General features: G+C 38.0%; 1 protein-coding gene across 2 annotated transcripts in view; it reads right to left on the reverse strand.

The window, feature by feature from the left end:
* Positions 1–23,657, reverse strand: part of PTPRR (protein tyrosine phosphatase receptor type R) — a 261,921-nt gene that overhangs the window by 155,842 nt on the left and 82,422 nt on the right. The gene's annotated exons all lie outside the window — the stretch shown is intronic.

Consider the following 23,657-nt stretch of genomic DNA (forward strand, 5'->3'; position numbering starts at 1 on the left):
GCCCCAGCTGGCAAGTCCCCACCCCGAGCCCCCAAGTCTTCACATCTTGTCTTCCAGATGTGAGTCCGTATCTTTCTCTACCAATTGTCCCATTTCTTTGTTCTGCATCACATGAAATACTTTCGAGGAAATCATCTGTAGTCTCTGCCTCATCCTTATCTCTGTTGCATTCTTCAAACACTCTCATCTAACACTGACCCCAACAATAGAAAGAAACCAGTCTTGTTAAGATCATCAGTGAACTCCATGTTGCCAGGTCCAATAGATATTTGTGTATCCTAATCTAATTCTCAGCAGCTATTTGGCACAGTTGACTATTCTTTCCTTTCGAAACTTTCTTCTCTTATCTTCTGCGGCATCATACCCTCCCAGCTTTTCTTCGACTTCAGTTGTTTTCCTTCTCATTTCTTCTGCTGACTTTTCTTCCACCCAACTTCTAAATGCTGAGGAACCTTATGGTTCCTTCCTGGACACTTTCTATTTTCTATCTATACTCTTCCTTTAGGAAATATTATCCTGTCCCAGGCTTTGCACACTCCTGTATGCTGATATTTACCAAATGTCTATTTACTGCCCAGATCTTTCCCCTGAGTTCTGTAGACCCAGATATCTAACGGTTACCTGACATCTCCATCAGGGTGTCTAAAAGGAGTCTGATATTTGATATGTATGAAATTGAGATTATGACTATTCTTAAACCTGTTATTCTTCAAACTTTCCCATTTTAGTAAATGGAACTATTAACCATCCAATTGCACAAGATAACAACCTGAAGCACCTATGAATCCTTTCTTTTCCACCACACCCACTCTATCCTCAAGATCTCTCAGTTCTGCCTCCAAATACAGAAGAAATCTTCCCATTTTGGTCTATCTCTACTGTCAGCACCAAGTTCAAACTGCCATTATCTATATCTTGGGATACGATATAACATCCCTGCTTCCATTCGTGTTCCTTTCCAATCCGTTCTTCACATAATATCAAGAGAGATCTTTAAAAACTGTAAATAAGATCACATATATTCCATGCAAAAACGCTTTAAGGCTTCCTTCCCATTGCTTTTAGAAGAAAGTCCTAATCTCTCACCCTGGCCTACAAAGCCCTACATGTCTATGTCTCCAGCTCACTTCACTAACCTCATCTTCCCCTCTTTCCAATGCTCCCACCACATTGGCATCCTTTTTGCTTTGCAAATGCTTTTACTGGCTATTCCTTCTGTTCGTAATGTTGTTCTGCCAAATCTTGAAATTCTGCTTTACTCTCCTTCTTCAGGTCTGGCTCAAGTGTCCATCCTCATGGTGGCTACTCTCAGCATCTTATCTAAAGAAGCACCCCACTCCCACCCTCAACACAATCTCAGCAACCTGTGTGTTTCTTTCATAAGACTTATTCTGATCTCTAATGACCACACTTTTGTATTCACTCTATATATCTGTCTGAATGTTAGCAATTTGAGGAGTAAGCCACATTTGCTTTGTTCACCCCAGCGCCCTTCATATTTCCTGGCACATAAGTAGATGCTCAATAATGAGAGATGAATGAATATATAATATAATTTATATCATAAAATATAAAGATTTAGGTTAAGATCCTGGATCTCTCACTAATTGTATGAGTTGGGTATTCACTTTATATTTCTGGAGTTCAGCTTTCTGAGGTTTAAATGGATAGAGTTGACTCTACAGTCTTAGATTGTCCATTGTGATGGTTAATTTTATGTGTCAATTTGACTGGGCCACAGGGTGCCCAGATATTTGGTTGACTGTTATCCTGGGTGTGTCTGTGAGGGTGTTTCTGGATGAGATTAACATGTGAATCAGTAGACTGGGTAAAGCAGATTGCTCTCCCCCACGTGCATGGACCTCATCCAATCCACCGACATCCTGAATAGAACAGAAAGGCTGAGTAAGAGAGAATTTGCTCTTTCTGCTTATCTGCCTTCAAGATGGGACACTGGTCTTCTCCTGCTTTAGGACTTGTACTTGGACTAGAACTTATACCATTGGCTTTCCTGGTTCTCAGGCCTTCAAACTCATTCTGGAACTGTACCACTAACTCTTCTGGGTCTCAGCTTGCTGACTTCAGATCTTGGAACTTCCTAGCCTTCATAACCATGTGAGATAATTCCTTACAATAAATCTTTTTTTTTTTTTTTTTTTTTTTTGCGGTACGCGGGCCTCTCACTGTTGTGGCCTCTCCCGTTGCGGAGCACAGGCTCCGGACGCGCAGGCTCAGCGGCCATGGCTCACGGGCCTAGCCGCTCCGTGGCCATGTGGGATCTTCCCGGACCGGGGCACGAACCCATGTCCCCTGCATCGGCAGGCGGACTCTCAACCACTGCGCCACCAGGGAAGCCCAACAATAAATCTTTACACACACACACACACACCTCTTATTGATTCTGCTTTTCTGGAGAACCCAGACTAATACACCCATCTAATAATACTGACATTCTATGTTGAAAAACAGTTTTTTCAGATTTCTTGTGATTGAACTCTCCTTTCTCCCACATCCTCCTTGAACTTGTAGGAAGTTTTGGCTTTCATCCTATAGACATGAGGGTAAAAAACAGATTGTGTAGGGATGTAGCAGAGTAGATTGTGGTTACCAAATTGAGAGATGATTTATCAGAAACCTGTAAGAGTCAGTTTGTCTTTAACCCACTTTGCTGAACAGAATGCTCATACATCTGAAATAACTGTCACTCTTTACTAACTCTCTCATCTGACAGCAAAGAAAAAATATTCGGTTATGTGGAATTTTCATTGAAATGAATTAAATGATAATAGTAAAACAATTATTGAATTACTCACAAAATACAAGCAGCACCAGCTTAAAACAGCTGTCTTTGCAAACATCATTTGTTAAGTTGATACAATTTTATAAAGAGTAATATTTTCACAGATGTCCCTTCATGACTGATAAAATATTGTTTCATGTACTCCATTAGGCAATGATGAGCAAATTATATTGAAGAGAGCTGTGTAGAAGAAGCCATATTTTGTGAGATGTTCATTGATGTATAGTTATAGGAATTAGGTATATGACCCAACGCTTAAATGGCTTTGCATAGTAATGGCAATGACTGGGCAGTGAATTTGTAATTAGTTCCACATGCACTGTTATATGTTTTCCAAATATCTGTTAGATAATAGTTAAGAAGCAAGGCGTGTTTAAGTAATGGGATCTTAGAGATTATGTTGTCTTATCTCTCTCAATTTACAGATACATTTTACCAAACTCAGAGGAAAGTATTAGTTTTCCAACTGAGGTCACACAGCTATTGGGAGACCTAGGGCTCTTACCCAGGTTTTCAGATTTCCATGACAGGAATCTTTTCTCTTTGCTTGCAACATCTGCAATTAGTGTCTATACTTTGAGATACATTTTCAATGCATGATTCTGTGAGAACATAATAAGTAACTGCTTTCAGTAATGAGTAAGTTTGTGCCAATATAGTGCCTCGGAAATTTCTTAGTTTACAAAAAAAATTTAGGCCTGAAATAGCAACATAAATGTAACTACATATGTCAAAATTACCTACTTCAACTCATGTGAATGAATGAGTGTTTGGGTAAATTGCTATCATGTAGATTTGGTTTGTATTACATATCTACAAGAGTAAAAGCCTAATTTAATAAGGTTAAACTGTTAATTTTGTCTCCAAAATCAAAATTTAGAAAGAATATCTATCATATCTTATAAAAGTAAATTTTTGATTTGGGGTCATGCTGAAGTTTTGTCACTGAAGCACTATGTGCCAAAGAGAATGGTCATGTTAATTTGCTGTCTTGTCCCTACAATTCCCCGGCACCCTGCAAATTTTATCACTTCAACACCTTCCGGCAAATGGAATTCAAGGACCTACTCTGGGCATAGGGGGTTAGCAGCTTCAGATCACAGATATAAGAACAGTGAGGCTGTGATTTATGTCATAGAGTGTTCTGCCTATGTTTTCCTCTAAGAGTTTGATAGTTTCTGGCCTTACATTTAGGTCTTTCATCCATTTTGAGCTTATTTTTGTGTATGGTGTTAGGGAGTGTTCTAATCTCATACTTTTACATGTACCTGTCCAGTTTTCCCAGCACCACTTATTGAAGAGGCTGTCTTTTCTCCACTGTACATTTCTGCCTCCCTTATCAAAGATAAGGTGACCATATGTGCGTGGGTTTAAGCTGTGACAAAGTGAGAGAGTGGCATGGACATATATATATACTACAAAACGTAAAATAGATAGCTAGTGGGAAGCAGCCGCATAGCACAGGGAGATCAGCTTGGTGGTTTGTGACCACCTAGAGGGGTGGGATAGGGAGGGTGGGAGGGAGGGAGATGCAAGAGGGAAGAGATATGGGAACATATGTATATGTATAACTGATTCACTTTGTTATAAAGCAGAAACTAACACACCATTGTAAAGCAATTATACTCCAATAAAGATGTTAAAAAAAATTTAAAAATTAAAAAAAAAAGGAATAGTGAGGCAATAACCAAAAGAAGCATCTTTTGAGGTTGTCAGGTCAATAGCAAGTCCAAATGTCCAGAATTGGATACTAAATATTAATGGAAACACCAAGAAAAAGAGTGTACGAATTACAGTAGATAGAGGCCAACAGGTACTACTTTTCAAACATGTGAGGCTTGAAGCTTGTAGTGAGAAGATGTATGGAAGATTCACTGGACGACTGGATAGAAACTTTTAATACAATTCCTATGGACTCTAACGTGGGAATTCTGGGGTAGGCCAAGAAGACAATAATGTCCATGAAGAAACAGAATGGGAATCATGTGGAAGGAAAAAAAGGACAGGATAGTGTCTGAGTAAAGAGATATTTTTTTCTACCACTCCCTATCATCTATCAGAAGATAGAGCAGTTTCTTCTTTCTAAGTGTAATTAGGTCGTTTCTATGTATTTGACAAGGAAACATAATAGAACTGACAATCATTCTAGAGAAATATTTGTCATCCCTCTTCCTGATTGCTGATAAAATGGGTGTGTGTGTGTGTGTGTGTGTATACACTTACATGCATGGCAGGGACTAGGGTTAGAGGCACGTATAGTACAAAATGTAAGGAGGCTCTCACTGGCAGGGCTGAGTTGATGTCAAGCATTTGGCATTTTGGGGATTAGAAATGGGACTAGAATCAGAAAGTCGGCTTCATGACACTTAGAGTGAGTGTCTCCTTACATTTTGTGCCTTCCATGCCTCACTTCTCACTTGCCTGACCCTGGTCCTGGCCCTGTGTGTATGTGTGGGTGTATGTGTCCTAACTCCAAATTTGGGCCTTTAATCCATAGTAGGCTCTTTATAGTTAGGTGGGTTAAGCCTATTTTGTTTTAGCATTTGAAGATCCCTGATGCTAGCTACTTACAAAGCAAGTAGGTACTTACCCACAAAATGTAGGTACTTACCTAGATTTAATAACAATATTATATGACTATCTGTCTCTTTACAATGGAAGAAAGTTTGCCCAAGGCCACATGGGAAGTTAACAACAGAAATGGGATTAGAATCAGTCTGCTTCTTGGTTCTTGGCTTCCACACCACCCACCACCTTCACATTCAAAGACAGACTGTTGACAGCCTTGAGGAATGTGTGAACACGCTGAGAACCACAGGCCATTGCACTGGTGTTTGTAAAAACTGATGTTTCAAGATGATTGCTTTCTCAAGAAAAAAGCTTTTTTTTTTTTTTTTGTCATTGTGAAAAAATTAAAAATTAGTATAAAGAAAAAAATGAAGATCATTCATATTTTCTCTAAAAGAAAGCAACTAATATTTTATAGTTCTCTCACAGGCTTATTTTCTCACACTTAAACAAGATACTATATATTCTTTTTTTATTATTATTTTATATTCTTTTTAATTATAGCTCTTATGTTATCCTTTTGATTTCACTTAATATGTCATTTTCTCAGTCAAAATATGGGTTTATTGTATCATTATATAAACCTTAAAAATGTATTTAATTAATCCTTATTGATGGACATTTATGTTGTTTCCATTTTATCCTGCAACATTCTTTGTGTGTTTCTTGAATTACTTTCTTAGAATTTATTGAATTAATATAACTGGGTCAAACTCTATGATTTTTTTGTAGGACTTCTGATAATTTTGCCAAAAATTGCCTTCCAGGGAAGGCATAGAATGTGCATTTCCACCAGTAGTTTACTAGTGTGGAGCTGGCTGCCTTTTAACAGGACTAATGCTTTTCTGTGTTTGAGATAAGCCCACTCATTTTAAATTTCTACTGCCACCCTGTGTCATTGGTTGTTCTTATTTATAGAGCCATGAAACACTGAAATTGATTAATTAATTAATTCATTCATTTTTCAAATATTTATTGTTCACATGGCAATTTTTAAATATCATAGAGGAAAATATGAATGAGATAGTCTTCTCCCTCAAAAACAATCTACATTTGACAAACAACATCAGTTAATCTGAGGCACTGGTTTAAAGAGTCATGGGCTCTTTAATCCTCAAAACAACTAAATGGGGTGTATACCATTATTGTTCCCATTGTATAGATGAGGAAACTGAGGCGCATTGCTCAAGATCACATAGCTTGTAAGTGGTGGAGTTGAGATTTCAGTTCTGGTAATTTGACTCTAGAGCCTATGCTCTTAACCATAATGTTACAACGTGTAATCAATATGCATAAATAACTCTAATATTAGAAAAAATATGTGGTAAGATAGTGTGTAAGTTCTGGCCAGAAACAGAATGTGGGAACGTAATTGGGCTGAAGCAAAAAAATAACTTACATGGTAATAGATAGACCCTGATGCTGATGAGGTCCCTCCCCTGGCCAAGTGTATAAAAGACATTGAACCTGCAGATATGCCCTCCTCAGATCTGGTAGATTTCTTACCCCCATAGGCTTGAGTTGACCAACCAATTATACACATGACTTCATGAGGGTTTAGGGAGAAACTGGGGAGCTATGTCTACTCATTTGCTTCCTAATCTTGTGTCTATCCTTGGCCCTGCTTGACTGCCTGCTTGGGAGCCATCTGAAATGAAAGCAGCTTTGAACTGAGTCTAAGTCATCATTCTTGCCAGTCTTTGCATCTGGGCTAGGAGTTTGGGTCCCTCCTACCCAATACTTCCCAATACAGGACGATAACAGTTAAAATACTATAATAGTTCAAAAGAGGGACTAGATATAGTTAAGGTGATCAGAGATGATTCCACTACATCTCTTGATGGGAGGGTCTTGATGGGCAGAACTTCAGTTTGGAAAGGGATAAGGAGAACATTTCAGTAGAATCCACAGCAGGAGGCTATGGCTATAGAAGGAGAATGTTGTTTTGGGGCAGGGGTGGGGGGAGTGATAAGAAATCCAGTTTGACCAAAGATATCATCATATACATAGGGTATAGTGGTAGGAAGGAATGCACTAGCAAAGCAGGTTAGGTCCAAATCATCAAGAGCCTTGACTGTCAGGCTATGCAGTTTGATTTTGATTTTGTAGGTTCTGGGAAACCACTGAAAGTTAAACTATTTGGCTCAGCAATGAAAGTCCTCTATAGGAGAATCTCAAAATCCCTTTGTAAATTCTTAGCATACTACTTCCCCACCAGCACATTTATACATTCCCTTAGATCCGCACATTTATACATTCCCTTAGATCCACACATTTTTCTCAATCCTCAGACATGTCATGTCATTTTATACCCCCTCCCTTTCCTTTGCTTATTCTGTTCTGAATTGTTTTGTAGCCTGCAACTCTTTTTTTTTTTTTTTTGCGGTACGCGGGCCTCTCACTGTTGTGGCCTCTCCCTTTGCGGAGCACAGGCTCCGGACGCGCAGGCTCAGCGGCCATGGCTCACGGGCCCAGCCGCTCCGCGGCATGTGGGATCCTCCCGGACCGGGGCACGAACCCGTGTCCCTTGCATCGGCAGGCGGACTCAACAACTGCGCCACCAGGAAAGCCCCTGCAACTCCTTTATCAAATTTTATTTATCCTAAAAGTCTCAGTCTAAGTGCTATTTTCATGATATCCTTCCCCCAAATCAGAAACTGTTCTTTTCTTCTCCTACAGCTGATTTCTTTTTGCCTTATTTAGTTGGTCCATGTGGGGATATTATTGGGAGATTGACCCGACAGCAGTTCTCAAGTCCCTTCTTTCTCCCTTGCCACTTCCCACAGAAGGATTGATAACACTAAGCGTTTATATCTGAGCCTTCCTTACAGCTAAGTGAGGTCAATGGCACAGTTCTGACATATAATCAGGACACTTAACAAGTAACCTTATGCTTCCTTATAAAAGAGTCAGGCACCAGAGGGGAGTTCTCTGTGTCTTCCTCATGCTTTGAACATTGACATGATGCTCATAAATGGGGCAGCTACCTTGTAATCATGAGGTGGAAAGCACAAGGCCGAACGCGCCGTGGAAGGCAAGGTGAAGGGATGGGACATTGTTGAACTACTGCATCTGATCAAGACTGCTTATCTATAGATGCTCATCTATGTGAGAAATTAAAATGATTTATTGTGTGAGCCACTGTTAATCGAATTTTTTGTGTTTTGCTGCTGAAGGCATTCCTAATTGATACAGTTTACTTGCCCATCTTTACCACTAGATTATAAATTTTGGGTTCAATATATGTTAAATTCCTCAATGGAAAGTTTCAAATATCTTTATCTTTGTATTTACTTTGTATTGTCCCAACCTTTAGTACAGACCCCCAATAAGTGCTGAATTGATTGAATATGGTTTCATCTATCAGTGTGATTAATTCAACTAACAGTGAGAGGGAGAAACTAAACATAATAACTAAATAAACATTGCTTAATATTGTACTCTCTTTAAAGATACTGTGAAACCCTTTTTTAGATTTTAACATTGTCCCTTATTAATATATTATTTAATCTGGGCAAAGCAGAGCTTAGAATGTTAGTGAGCCAATTTCCACCTTATTTAGATGAACTTTGGAATGGAAGGCATATTAGTAATTTGTAGTTATAAGATATCACAAAGAAAAGATAAACAACTAGCAGCAGTCATGTAAATTCAGCTGGACTTTCCCAGTGATATCATCACTTTTTACTGTTTATGGCTCCTTGTTTGCACTATTCCCCTATAAATACATCCAGGTAAGCATCTGCTACGTTCATTAAACCCTAAGAATCCGCTCTGAAGTTATTTTCAGATCCTGTCCCAATAAAAAAAATCATCTAAAATTAATAAACAATTGCTGTGGTTGAATGGGAGGATTTAAAGCACATACAGTCCCTAGAATTTATTTTGTAGCAGTTATCAAATGTTAAGGGGTGGAACTGCCCAGTACATTTTCTAACTTTGAGTAATAATAGTAAAAAAAAATTTAGTCATTAAGAATATAGACATAATATCATTACCATTACTTCCAGAGAGGTCTTTTTCCTTATTTTCCAGGTATGTACAAAAATTAGTGGTAAAATTCATAAACCTCTTTTAGAATAATCATCTAACTTTTAAATAATTATTTGAGTATAAGTTTTAAAGGATAATCTTCTTGAATATTGACTTAGTGCAACAATGCTGCTCTTATATACAATAAATATGAAATCTATACCAAAAACTCATGCTGCCTGAAAATGCTTGCTGAGAAAACATTTCTCTGATCAATGTGTTTGGGATTTAAGTAGTTTCTCAACTAGAATGAGGATGTTGTGGGAAGACAAAGTACCTAGCATTTAAATAACAATGGAATCTCAGTGCCATGCACGTTTCTTTTCCCTTAACAAATAGCATAATTGTGTGTCTGTCTTTCACAGAAAGACAAAAGCTCTCTGAGCCAATTAGCTTTAAGAACTTGTGGGTAAGAAAATCAAACCTAATTGAAATGCACTCCAGCAATTCTATGACTGCATATCTTGTCAGCATTAACTAGGATTATTCTTCTAAAGGGTAAAGCATGTTAGTGAATGTGCAATGAAGCATCTTACAAAAAGTCATTGTTCCCTTGAGTATCATTGTGTTTTGTCAGGGACAGTGAGGACAGGGACATGAAGATTCACTATAATAAAACCTCACATCAATAAAAAATGAGATGAAAAGGGTATCTTCAGTATAGATGTTAGGTATTTGCATTTGATATGGACACAACTACAGTTTCGGAACCAATGCAAAACTGACAAGGAGAGGCTCTACTCTGAGATAATAATTTCAAGGGACATTATTATGAACTGACAGGTGCCTACAAAATATGATATCCTCATCTTTATTTTGTTTGGATTTTATGTCAGAAGTTCAGTAAATATGTCCCCACATGTGAAATTCTTCAGGCAGCTTTAAAGGAAAAATGAAAACAGAGAGGACATATATATAGTCTGGCTGATTGAATAAGTTAAGGTATGCATTCTCTAATATACTTCTGTGGGGTTTTTCTTTTGCGGGGGGGTGGAAATCTGCCTACAAAATGCTCTAAAGCAAATGTTTTGGCTGTTAAAGAAGTGCCCCCAATTCAACAACATTGTTAGTTAGAGGTTGGCCTCCATGCAAAACACAGCAGAAATCTTGGCCTTTCAACCCAGGCCATCCTGTCTCCAGGCCACTTTCATTGTATATTTCCAGATAACTGAAGCAAATGTAGGTTGTGATGGATATTTCTGATTATTAATAACAATACCAGCATTTATGGAACCTTTGCATGCTCTAGTTCACTGGATTTTTCCAACAGTCCTATTCAATAGGTTTCATTACCATGTCCACTCTGCCAATGAGGAAACTACAGAGGAAGAGCAGAGAGGCCAATGACTTGCCCAAGGTCAAATAGCTATAAGTGGACATTAAGGCCCAGCTCTGCTTCTAGAGCATTATCCTTTATGTTGCCCTGTAGAGATTTTACCTGATTTTTTACCTGACTTTGCCTGATTCCAAAGCAGCAAATGTAGTAAATTTTGATGGGTTCATTTAGCACTGACTAATATTTACATCAAGAGTTTCCTGTTTTAGACATTACTTCATTTTAGCTTTTCAGCTCACTTTATTTTAATCAAGATCCCCTTATAAGACATGTTGCACAGTTGGTAGGGCTTGTCAAAGTGACCTTTCTGCTATGTTTTAAGGATAGTTTAAAATTCTGCTTTTACTCTTCACCAGTTGACCTTTTTTGTCACCTTTTCTTCTATTCTTTTCCCCAATTAGGGAAGCCACAAAATCCCAAAGGTGTTACATTAGAAGAGTTAGCTCACAGTGTTGTGAAATGCTGTTCCAAATGCTAATATAATTGTACAAGAGCCCCTGGCAGTAGAGAGGGTGAAAGAAACACTTGAGTAATGCATGAAGCATTACCATGGGCACCCATGTTACCCCGCAAAAGGCAAGCTCTAGAGATGCACCAATGCAAATCATTCCAGAACACACGCGCTATCATGAAACATTAACATTGATATACTATCCCAGGCGGACTACTTGTGAAAGTGAGTGACTCTCTAAAGTGCTTCAAAGGAGAGGAGAAAGAAAAATCCATAGGCCCACTCCATTTAATCCTCCAAGGAACAGGTTTATTTTCTGCTGCATGATCACCTCTAATAATATTGCAGCACTTTTAGAAAGGATGGATGTGATTTCCCTAACCCACATCTCCCATCCGAGAAACTGCACTAACAATTAACTATTAATGGCAAGAAGAAAATAAGCTTTCTTTCTCTTTGCAGTCTATCACATTGAGTTGGTAGCTTGAGAAGCAGTTTGGTGTGTGTATCTGTCCAAAGGATATTATCTTAGGGGTAAGAAAAGCACACTCTTCAGAAGGTGCCCTTCTCATGGGTAAAACTAGAGCTAAATGGTTTTCCCACTATTATTGCAGATGCGTTTCCATTTTCATAGACGATGGACAGATTAAAAAATTCACTGAGGCTAGTGCGCCACGGCTAGCCACTGAATAGAGTCAACAATGAGAAAGTTGTACCACCTGCTTTCTGGATCTATAAAATCAACACTTAATTAAAAAAAAATATTTTATTGAAGTATAGTTGACTTACAGTGTTGTGTTAGTTTCTGCTGTACAGCAAAGTGATTCAATTATACATACATAAATCAACTCCTAGTTTAATTGCTTGATTATTTAGGTATTCTTTCTGAAAATCAATATTTGAGTATCATATTAATTTTAAATTTTAGAATCTGGGAGAAAGAATTTCAGCAAACTCCTGACTTACAATGTTGTGTTAGTTTCTGCTGTACAGCAAAGTGATTCAATTATACATACATAAATCAACTCCTAGTTTAATTGCTTGATTATTTAGGTATTCTTTCTGAAAATCAATATTTGAGTATCATATTAATTTTAAATTTTAGAATCTGGGAGAAAGAATTTCAGCAAACTCCTGACATAATATGCTGCACTTAAAACTTATTCAATTTATTTAAACTAAAACACACACACACACACACACACACACACACACACACACACACACACACACACACACAGAGTTCACCCATTTCTTCCACCCCACCTCCCACCTCTGGCAACCATTAGTCTGTTCTCTGTATCTATAAGCTTAGTGTTTTTTTTCTTTTCTTCTTCTTCTTCCTTTTTTTTCTTTAGGTTTCATATATTAGAGAGATTATAGAGTATTTTGTCATTCTTTGTCTGACTTATTTCACTTAGCATAATGCCCTTGAGATTCATCCATGTTGTTACAAATGGCAAGATTTCATTCTTGTTTATGGCTGAATAATGTATATGTCTATCACAACTTCTTTACCCATGCAACCATTGATATTCACATAGGTCGTTTTCATGTGCATATATCTTTTCAAATTAGCGTTTTCGTTTTCTTTGGATAAACACTCAGAGGTGGAATTAGTGATCATACAGTAGTTCTATTTTTAATTTTTTGTGGAACCTCCATACATATTTCATAGTGGCGGCACCAATTGGCATTCCCACCAACAGTGCATGAGGGTTCCCTTTTCTTCACATCCTCAGCAACACTTGTTATTTCTTGTCTTTTTTTTTTTTTTTTTTTTTTTTTTTTGTGGTACGCGGGCCTCTCACTGTTGTGGCCTCTCCCGTTGCGGAGCACAGGCTCCGGACGCGCAGGCTCAGCGGCCATGGCTCACGGGCCCAGCCACTCCGCGGCATGTGGGATCTTCCCGGACCGGGGCACGAACCCGTGTCCCCTGCATCAGCAGGCGGACTCTCAACCACTGCGCCACCAGGGAAGCCCTTCTTGTCTTTTTGATAACAGCCATTCTAACAGGTGTGAAGTAATATTGGGTGGGCCAAAAAGTGCCTTCGGTTTTTTAAGTAAAAAATAAAAGACACATTCTTCATTTTCACCAAGAACTTTATTGAACAACGTATTCACCCTTTTGTTCCACTACCTTCTGCCATTTTCCAGGCAACTTCATAATCCCACCTTCCCAAAACTTTTTATCTTTTTGAACAAACAACTGTTCCAGGTGCCTTTAACAGTCTTCCAGGGAACTGAAATTTTTTCCATTAAGAGAATTTTGTAAAGACCTTAATAAATGGAAATCCGAAGGTGCAATGTCTGGTGAATACGGAGGATGAATCAGAACTTCCCAGCCAAGCTGTAACAATTTTTGCCTGGTCATCAAAGAAACATGCTGTCTTGCGTTATCCTGATAGAAGATTATCTGTTTTCTGTTGACTAATTCTGGACGCTTTCTGTCAAGTGCCTCTTTCAGTTGTTCTAACTGGCAGCAGTACTTGTTGGAATTAATCGTTTGGTTATCTGAAAGGAGCTCATAATGGAGGATTCCCTTCCAATCCCACCATATACACAACATCACCTTCTTTGGATGAAGACCAGCCTTCAGTGTGCTTGGTGGTGGTTCATTTTGCTTGCCCCACGATCTCTCCCATTCCACACTGTTGTACAGTAACCACTTTTCATTACCCATCACAATTTGTTTTAAAAACGGCATGTTTTCATTACATTTCAGTAGAGAATCGCATGCGGAAATATGGTCAAGAAGGTTTTTTTTGCTTAACTTATGTGGAACCCAAACATCAAAGAGATTCACATAACCAAGCTGGTGCAAATGATTTTCAATGCTTGATTTAGATATTTTGAGTATGTCGGCTGTCTCCTGCATGGTATAACGTTGATTGTTCTCAATTATTGTTTCGATTTGATCGCTATCAACTTCAACTGGCCTACCCAACTGTGGAGCATAGTCCAGTGAGAAATCTCCAGCACAAAACTTCAAAAACCACTTTTGACACATTTGATCAGTCACAGCACCTTCTCCATACACTGCACAAATCTTTCTGTGCATTTCAGTTGCGTTTTTACCTTTCTTGAAATAATAAAGCATAATATGCCAAATATATTGCTTTTTTCTTCCATCTTCAATATTAAAATGTCTACACAAAAATTCACCAATTTTGATGTCTTTTTTTAAGTGCACACTGATATGACAGCTGTCACATACAATCTAACAAAATTGTTTCGAATGAAGTTAAAGACAACTCAGTGCTACTAGAGCCATCTTATGGAAAAAACTGAACCAATATTTCATTGTGGTTTTGATTTGCATTTCCCTGATGATTAATGATGTTGAGCATCTGTATGTCTTCTTTAGAAACATGTCTATTCAGATCTTCTGCACAGTTTTTAACTGGATTTTTTTTTTTTTTGGCTGTTGAGTTGTATGAGTTCTTTGTATATTTTTGATGTTAGCCCCTTATCAGATATACGGTTTGTGGTTATTTCTTCCCATTCACTAGGCTGCCTTTTCGTTTTGCTGATGGTTTCCTTTGCTCTGCAGAAGCTTTTTAGTTTGATGTAGTCCTACTTGTTTATTTTTGCTTTTGTTACTTTTGCTTTTGGTGTCAGATTCAAAAAACTCATCGCCAAGACCTATGTCAAGGAGCTTACTGCCTATGTTTTCTTCTATGAGTTTAGGGTTTCAGGTCTTACAATCAAGTCTTTAATCCACTTGGAATTAATTTTTGTGTGTGGTGTAATAGTGGTCCAGTTTCATTATTTGGCATGTGGCTGTCCAATTTTCCCAACACCATTTATTGAAGAGACTATCCTTTCCCCATTGTATATTATTGGCTCCTTTGTTGTAAAATTAGTTGGTCATATATGTATGGGTTTAATTCTGGGCTCCCTATTCTATTCCACTGTGTCTGTTTTTATGCCAAGAGCATACTGTTTTAATAACTATAGTTTTGTAATATAGTTTGAAATCAGGGCTGGTGATGCCTCCAGTTTGTTCTTCTTTCTCAAATTTCTTTGGCTATTCAGGGTATTTTGTGGTTTCATACAAATTTTAGGATTGTTTCTTCTATTTCTGTGAAAAATATCATTGGAATTTCTATAGGGATTGCATTGAATCTGTATATTGCTTTGGGTAGTATGGACATTTTAACAATATTAATTTTTCCAATCCATGAGCATGGAGTATATTTCCATTTATTTTTGTCTTCTTCAATTTTTTTCACTAATGTCTTGTAGTTTTCAATATGCAGATTTTGCACCTCCTTGGTGAACTTTATTCATGGGTATTTTATACATTTTAATGTAATTGTGAGTGGGATTGTTTTCTTAATTTCTCTTACTGATAGTTCATTACTAGTACAAAGAAATGTAATAGATTTTTGTGTGCTGATTTTGTATTCTGCAACTCTACTGAACTTGTTTATTAGTTCTAAGTTTTTTGATGGACTCTTTAGGGTTTTCTATATATAATATCATGTCATCTGCAAATAGTGACAGTTTTACTTCTTCCTTTCCAATTTAGATGCTAGGATTTCCAATACCATGTTGAATAAAAGTGGTGAGAGTGGACTTCCTTGTCTTGTTTCTGATCTTAGAGATAAAGCTTTCAGCTTTGTACCATTGAGTATGATGTTATATGTGGGTTTATCATATATGACTTTTGATATGTTGAGGTGTGTTCCCTCTATACCTACCTTGTTGAGAGTTTTTATCATAAATAGACATTGAACTTTGTCAAATGTTTTTCTGCATCTATTAAGATGATAATTTTATTTCTATCCTTCATTTTCTTAATGTGGTGTATCACAGTGACTGATTTGTAGATGTTGAGCAATCCTTGCAACCCTGGAATAAATCCCACTTGATTATGGTATATGATCACTTGGATGGTTTTCCAATCAGGGTTGGGAACCATTGCTTTTGCCAATATCTCTTTTGCTATAATATATGCTGCTTTAAATTTTTAAAATATGCATCAGGAACTAAGCTTTTCATCTTTTTTTGCCCAAGCACAAAAATTTATCATCCTGTTTATGTCATTAGCTAATGATATACCATAACTTTGAGTCATTTTCCTTTCAAAATGTTGACCTTCAAAGTATAAAACAAATCTTAGAATTAAATGAAGACTATACCCTCTTGACAAAGTCTTCTAGAAGATGAAGGATAGTTTCACCACTGACCTATGACAAGTCCTTTGGGAAACCTTCTGAAAACTCTGCTTGTCTCAAAGCAAACATTTTACTTTCTTGCCAAAACAGAATTTAAAGCTATTAGACATTGCCCTATCAAAATCCATTTCCTGGGTCATTCAACCTAACTGATTAAATTTTTAAATCCCATGGATATTTTGTGTCTTCAAATTTAAGAAGTCTGGAATTACATTTTTAGGCATCATGAAGTGACAGGGACTGATTTACCCGCTTGCCTGAAACAAATGCAGAACCAGACAAATATATGAAACAATAGTTTTCAGACACTGGACAGAAGGTAGCACAGGATGGTGATCCCTGGGAGAAGAAACCACATGGGGGGAGTCTTACCAGTTCTCAGATTGCTGCCTGTAAAGAGGAGAACCTGAATGTAGCCCAGAGCTGTCGCTGAGTTCAGAATTCAGGAAGGGGAAGGAGACTAGATTTTGCAGGGTAGGGTACTAGGGAATAGAAGTTTCTGGGAAAGGAGACAGCTACCTAGAGAGGTTGTTCCAGAGATCAGTACAGGGTTCCCCTTGAATCTTCAGCTAAGTCTTGATTAGCACACATATGGGACAAAGCTTCCTGAGGCAGAGGGAAAAACCACCAGAAAGGAATGGGAGAAATAGTCCTCAGAGCTCACACAGGGCTGGGAATAGCTCCTGTTTCCACCAGCCAGAGCATCAAAACCTTAAAATACACAGGGTACTGGATAGAGTATTCACAATGGTATTGCCTCAGTAGTGGGGTAAAATTAGTCCTAGGTCAAGGTCCACAAACTTTTCTTTCGTTTTTTTTTTTGTTGTTGACATCTTTATTGGAGTATAATTGCTTTACAATGGTGTGTTAGTTTCTGCTGTATAACAAAGTGAATCAGCTATACATATACATATATCCCCATATCACCTCCCTCTTGCATCTCCCTCCCACCCTACCATTCCCACCCCTCTAGGTGGACACAAAGCACCGAGCTGATCTCCCTGTGCTGTGCGGCTGTCAAGGATTTTTTAAATAATGGAGTGACGTGATCTGATTTGCAGTTTACAGAAGATTATGCCAACATTTTTGTGAAGATTAGACTGTAGGGAGCAAGGGTGGAGGCAATGAGACTATAAGAAACTGTTGCATAGTTTAGGAGAGAAAAGATAGTGGTTTTGGACTAATTTGAGTAGTGCAGGAGATTGGGAGGGGCAGATTGGACCTGGATCCATTGGATGTTGGAGGGTGGGGTGGAGAAGGAAAGAGAGTGATCAGGAATAATTAGTTGGTTTGGAGTTTGAACATATAGTCTGGCTGTATGGCCAAACTATATACTGAGATGGGAAAAAAAAAAAAACTCTAGGAGGAACAGGATTTTGCTTTGGCAGGGGGAATCAGTAATTTGTTGCACGCCATGTTCGAGTTGCCAGTTGGTCATCTAAGTGGAGATTTTGAGTAGATAGATGAGAACCTGCAGCTCAGGGAGGAGGTCTCATTGAACATGTAAATGTAGGAGTGTAACATACAGACCATATTTAAAGCCATGGTATTGGATGAACTTGCTTCGGGAGTCAGTGTAGATGGAGAGGAGGTCTTGGGACAGGGTCCTGGTAACTCCAACTTTTAATGATCTAGTGAAGGAAGAATAAATAACAGAAAAAGAGAAGAAACCACTACAGTTGGAAAAAGCAACAACAAAAAAACAGGAAAAAAGGAAAGTATTTCAAAGTGGAAGAAGAAGCCTGTGTGGGATTTGGCATTATGCAGTTATTGACAGAAGCAGTAGGGATTGGAGCAAGTGGAAGTGTAAATACTAGGTGGGACAGTGGAGACCCTACTTGAAAGTTTTGCTATGAAGGGAAATGGAACAGAACTAGAGGAGATCAAAGAAGTATTGGGGTGGGGGGTTGCGGGGGCAGGCACGGGGCATGTTTGTTTTCCAGGAAATGTTTCACTGGTGATGGGAATGAGCAAGCAGAGGGAGAGAAATCCCTTTGGGTGTGGAATACTCTTCGTTCTTGTCATTTCATCTGCAAGCATGAAAGCCTCTCCACTCTAGCCACCAGCCTCTCGTGTGGTAAAGGTTATGTTTTTATTGGGGGAAAATGCGAGGGTGAAGGGAAGTGGTGCACAGAACTTTACACGTTTCCATTATATGAAAACCTGCCTTTGTTGAGGTTGCTTCCTTAGGACCTGAGACTTGCCATGGTCTTGCTTACCATCATCATCTTTTGGCCTCTTGCCCTGAAACTGCTGGACTGGCCGATTAAAGACCTAAATGTAAGGCCAGACACTATAAAACTCTTAGAGGAAAACATAGGAAGAACACTCTTTGACATAGATCACAGCAAGATCCTTTTGGACCCAACTCCTAGAGAAATGGAAATAAAAACAAAAATAAACAAATGGGGCCTACTAAAACTTAAAATCTTTTGCATAGCAAAGGAAACGGTAAACAAGACGAAAAGACAACCCTCAGAATGGGAGAAAATATTTGCAAATGAAGGAACTGACAAAGGATTAATATCCAAAATATACAAGCATCTCATGCAGCTCAAAATATTTAAGAAAGAAAAAATACCTAGCACCCAACAAGTTAGATTTCCCAATGTTTGGACTCCAATGGAAAATTTGCAAAGTATGCAAAGAAGCGGGAAAATACAAGCCATATTGCAGAGGAAAATTTTAAAAATAGAAGGAGACCCAGATGACACAGATGATAGAATTAGTAGACCAGGGTATTTAAAAAGTTATAACAACTATACTCCATATGCCCAATGAGGTAGAGGAAATCATGAACATTCTAAGGACAGATACTGAAGATATAAAAAAGACCCAAGTCTCACTTCTAGAGATAAAAATTACAGTGTCTAGGATAAAATATACAGAGGATGGGATTAAAAGCAGATTAGACCAGGCAGGAGAATAGATTAGTCGGTTTAAGGCCATAGCAGTAGAAACTATTCAAAATGCAACACACAGAGTAAAGATTGAAAAAAAATGAGTAGAGCCTCAGTTAGCTGTGGGACAACTTCAAGTGGTCTGATATTTATTTATTGGAGTCACTGAAGGGAGGGGGCAGTCAGAAAAATATTCAAGGAAACAATGGATGAAAAATTTCCAAGTTTAATGAAAATCATATAACCACATATGCAAAAAGTTCAATGAAACTAATGTGGAAAAAATGTAAACAAAACTATAATAGAACCTCATTCACAAAATGGTTTAAAAATGTCAGAAGCCAGACTGTCAAAACTGAGTTTTCCATGAACATAGGCATTTGAAGGAAATACAAATATATTAAACTATAGAGGGGGCAGATTTAGCATCATGAAAATTAAGACTTCAAAGAGACCATAGAACTTCTGGTAATTTGTATGTGCTAAGCAGTTCAGGTTGTTAATTCTGACCAAAATTATTGGTATTGAAGCTGGGAAAATGGTATTATTCATTAATCCACTAACATTCTTTCAACAAATCCTTGAGCTCCTGTTTTTGCAGAAGCACATTAGGACACATAAAAATGAACACTAGCCCTGATCTCAGAGATCTAATAATCTAGTTACCTTCCAAGTGTTATGGCTGAAACAATTTTACAATTGTTTGACAGACACACAAGTAGATTTTAGTTGTTTCTTCCTCATTTCCTTATCATATATTGCACTGAACATGAAATTATTGCTAATTTAGAAGAAATGCTCTTTTCCCAAGTTATCTATATCTTCTTAACATGTGAAATCATTCTCTAGGTGCATGACGTGGGTGGTATTGCTTGTGGTAAAAATAGTTTTCTGCTTAGTCACCTCTTTAATTTTTCATTCTTTATCTCTAGCACAAATGTTTTCTGAAGCTTCTTATCTAAATTTTTATGACAAGTAAAAATGTAATAGTCATGCCATAGAGCACAAATACTTACAAACAAGTAAAAAATGAATGAGCACACCCTAAGAAGAATGACTTTTATATGATATACAAATGTGAAAATGAAAAAGCATTCCTCAAGAAAAATGACCTTTAAACAAATTTATATACTGTAGTAGTAGTCATCACCATAAAACGATAGCCAAGAATAGGTAATAAAGCAGAAAAGAGTTCAGCCTCGAAGTACTGAAAAGTATGGTACAAGGACACACAAGGGGTCCAATGGAGTCCATTGGATCAACAAGATGATCCAATAGAGTCAAGAAAGAGATTATTAGAAATTTTATACTCATTTTTACTTGGTTTTTCAGAGTTTTCTTTTTTGGGTAAGTTGTATAATATACATAAAAAACTACTACACCAGTATATACTTATTATATAAATAAACCAGCATACATACATTAGGGAATATGATAATTTTTTAAACTTGTGGGTGTGTGACCAAAAAATATTTGGAAACCACAGGTCTATACAAGTTATTTTTAAATATTATTAGAAACATCACCCTTTTTCATACAGATGCATATGTAAACCCCCAAAATAAAAAGGTAAGAATAATATACATATTTTAAAATATATTAAATTAAAAACTATTTTCCAACTTACAAGTTCTAACATTTGGTTTTTACAAAATCAATCAAAAAATCGATGAAGCTATTTGATCTGAAATGAAGGATTACGGATAGGTGTAGCATTTTATCAGCCTCAGCTTCTGGATTTATTTCTATGGATTTCGCAGAACTCATAGACAAGTAGCTATGGATGATCACAGTTTAACAGCTTATCTCATCCAGAACAGGGCTTTAGTAGATCCTCAATACTACTAGCACTGCTAAGTGGATGGATGAACAAATGAATAAATGCCAGAATGTCTTTCCGTTCAATAGAGGTAGCAGGAGAAACCTTAACATCTACACAAAAATGAGTCCAGCAGGCAGCACATTTTAATGTGTTTGTGGGCTGCAATGTGTCAAAATTTAGCATATGTGCTTGTCTTTAAAAATAGTTTAAAATTTCTTTTAGAAGCTTCAAGTATATGAAAAAAGCAAAAATGAAAGATTTGTAGACCTTCCGCCCTAGTTTTCCAAGGAAAGCAACAAAAAAATCACTAGTCTGAAGATTCCTTCCCCCTTCCTTCCTCCCTCCCTCCCTCCCCCTCTCTCTCTCCCTTTCTCTTTTTCTTTCTTTCTTTCTTTCTCTTTCTTTCTTTCTCTTTTTTCTTTCTTTCTTTCTCTTTCATCTTTCTTTTCTTTCTTTCTCTCTGTCTTTTTCTTTTTCTTTCTTCCTTCCTTCCTTCCTTCCTTCCTTCCTTCCTTCCTTCCTTTCTTTCTTTCTTTCATTCCTTCTTCCTGTGGATGTTCAATTGTTCACTGACAATTGTTAAAAGACTACCTTCTTTTTTCTTCTCTTCTCTCTCTCTCTCTCTCTCTCTCTCTCTCTCTCTCTCTCTCTCTCTCTTTCTCTCTCTCTCTTTCTTTCTTTTCTGTTCAGAAGAAAAGTTTCATTCTTTGACCAAAGAATGGAGAGGTGTGAGCTTAAGCTCTAGAGCACAGGCTCTCTGCTCTCCCAGACAGGCTTGGGGACAGGCCGTGGGCCGGGCTGCTTTATAGGGTTTTCTTCAGTGGGGAGGGGTTTGGCTACAGCTGTGCCGATAATGCTCCAGATCTGGGAGCCGGGGCAGCGTCTCTGCACACAGCCCGCCCCACTGTGCCATCTTGAATCACAGTGTTGTGTGGTGCTTCTGCACAGGCCCACGGAGCTGAGGTGTCTGCACAGCTGTTTAGCACCAGGAACTCTGGTCTCAAGGGCCAGGTGCAAGGCCTCTGAACACGGCACCTTATGAGCAAGTGAAACTGGATGTGGTTAGGAGTGTAGGCTCTGCAGTCAAAATGCCTGGATCCAAATCCTGAATCTTCGGCTTATAGCTGTGACCTGAGGCCAAATCCTTAACCTTTTGGGGCTTTCTCTTCTTCATCTATAAAATAGGGAAACACATACTACGTACAGGTAATAGTTGTTTAGAGAATAAATGAGCTGACATATAAAAATGCTTAGAACTGGACCTGATACATAATAAATAGTCAATAGAAATTAGCTATTATTACTAACGCATACAACAGTCTTATGAATACTACTATTATGTCCATCGGGGGACATAGAAGCTGAGGTAAGAAAAGTTGGAAAATCATCCAAGTTTAAAGAACCGATAAATGGTAGAGTTGTAATTCAATACTAGGTAGTCTTATTTATGATCTGTAATTTACTCGGCAGAGGAATTGGGTGAGGCAGCAAAAGTGCTGGAGAGAGGATTATCTAAGATAAGACAAATAAATGCTAAAGCAAAAAAAAAAAAAAGGCAGATGATGTCTCGGATATTTAAAGGTTATTCTTTCCTGTCCTTACCTTCTAACTGTATTCATGACTTTCTGAAACAATCCTTTTCAACCTATGACTTTCTAAAAGAATCCTTCCTCTAGCCAAGCTGCAGATTCCTCTCACCTTCTCTGTATTGTTTTCCTTACCTGGAACGCCATTTCTCCCTGCTCCTGGATGAAGCTGGATTGACCCCATCCTGTCTTTCTTGGCCTAGCTCATACCCTCTCTCCCACATCTTCTGTTCAGCCATCATATGCTCTCTGGAGCTTCCCAGAGAGAAGTACCTTGTTCTGTCAATACCATCACCACCAGCCTCATGGTCTTTGCTCTCAATGTGATTTCAGCTTAGAATCCTCTCTCTGCCTCTCTGCCTAAGAAAGCTCTTACTCTTCCTTCAGAGCCTAACCTAAGTGCCTTTCTCTCTGTGAAGTCGTCCAGGGCTCTGCAGGCTGAGTTAGTCAGTCCATGCTCTGTGCACCCCTTTCCTCCTGAACTTCTCTCTCACAGCATTTATCATCAAGTTGTCACTGTCTATTTCTAGGTTTCTCTCAGCTTAGTCCTTGAGGTCAAGGATTGTGTTTCACTCATATCAGGGTCCCTAGCACCCAGCATAGGTCAGAAGTATCAGCAAGTATGTGTAGATTAGACAAGCTGAAGGAAATTGAACTGAAGTGAGCTGTGGACAATACTTTTTGAAAAGTATTTTCAATACTTTTTGTGAAGTATTTATGGTGAGGGTCACAAGTAGAGTCACAATCCTAGTAGATGTGCCAATGAGCTGTGATTTGAGAGGTTGCTGGAAAACTTCAATTGTTCAAAAATTTCACTTCAATTTATTTCACATTGCCTGAGAGTCCTTCTACAGAATGTAAATGTTTTGTAAGATGTAAACCTTTAAGTCATTATTCCCTGGTAGGAACCTTTAGGTCTTTTCCTCTTTATGATCGTAGAAGAGAGTCTTAAGGAAAAGGCAGTTTGAAAGGGAAGGTG

Source organism: Physeter macrocephalus, chromosome 6 (genome assembly GCF_002837175.3).
Source record: "Physeter macrocephalus isolate SW-GA chromosome 6, ASM283717v5, whole genome shotgun sequence".
In the NCBI taxonomy this organism is placed as follows: domain Eukaryota; kingdom Metazoa; phylum Chordata; class Mammalia; order Artiodactyla; family Physeteridae; genus Physeter; species Physeter macrocephalus.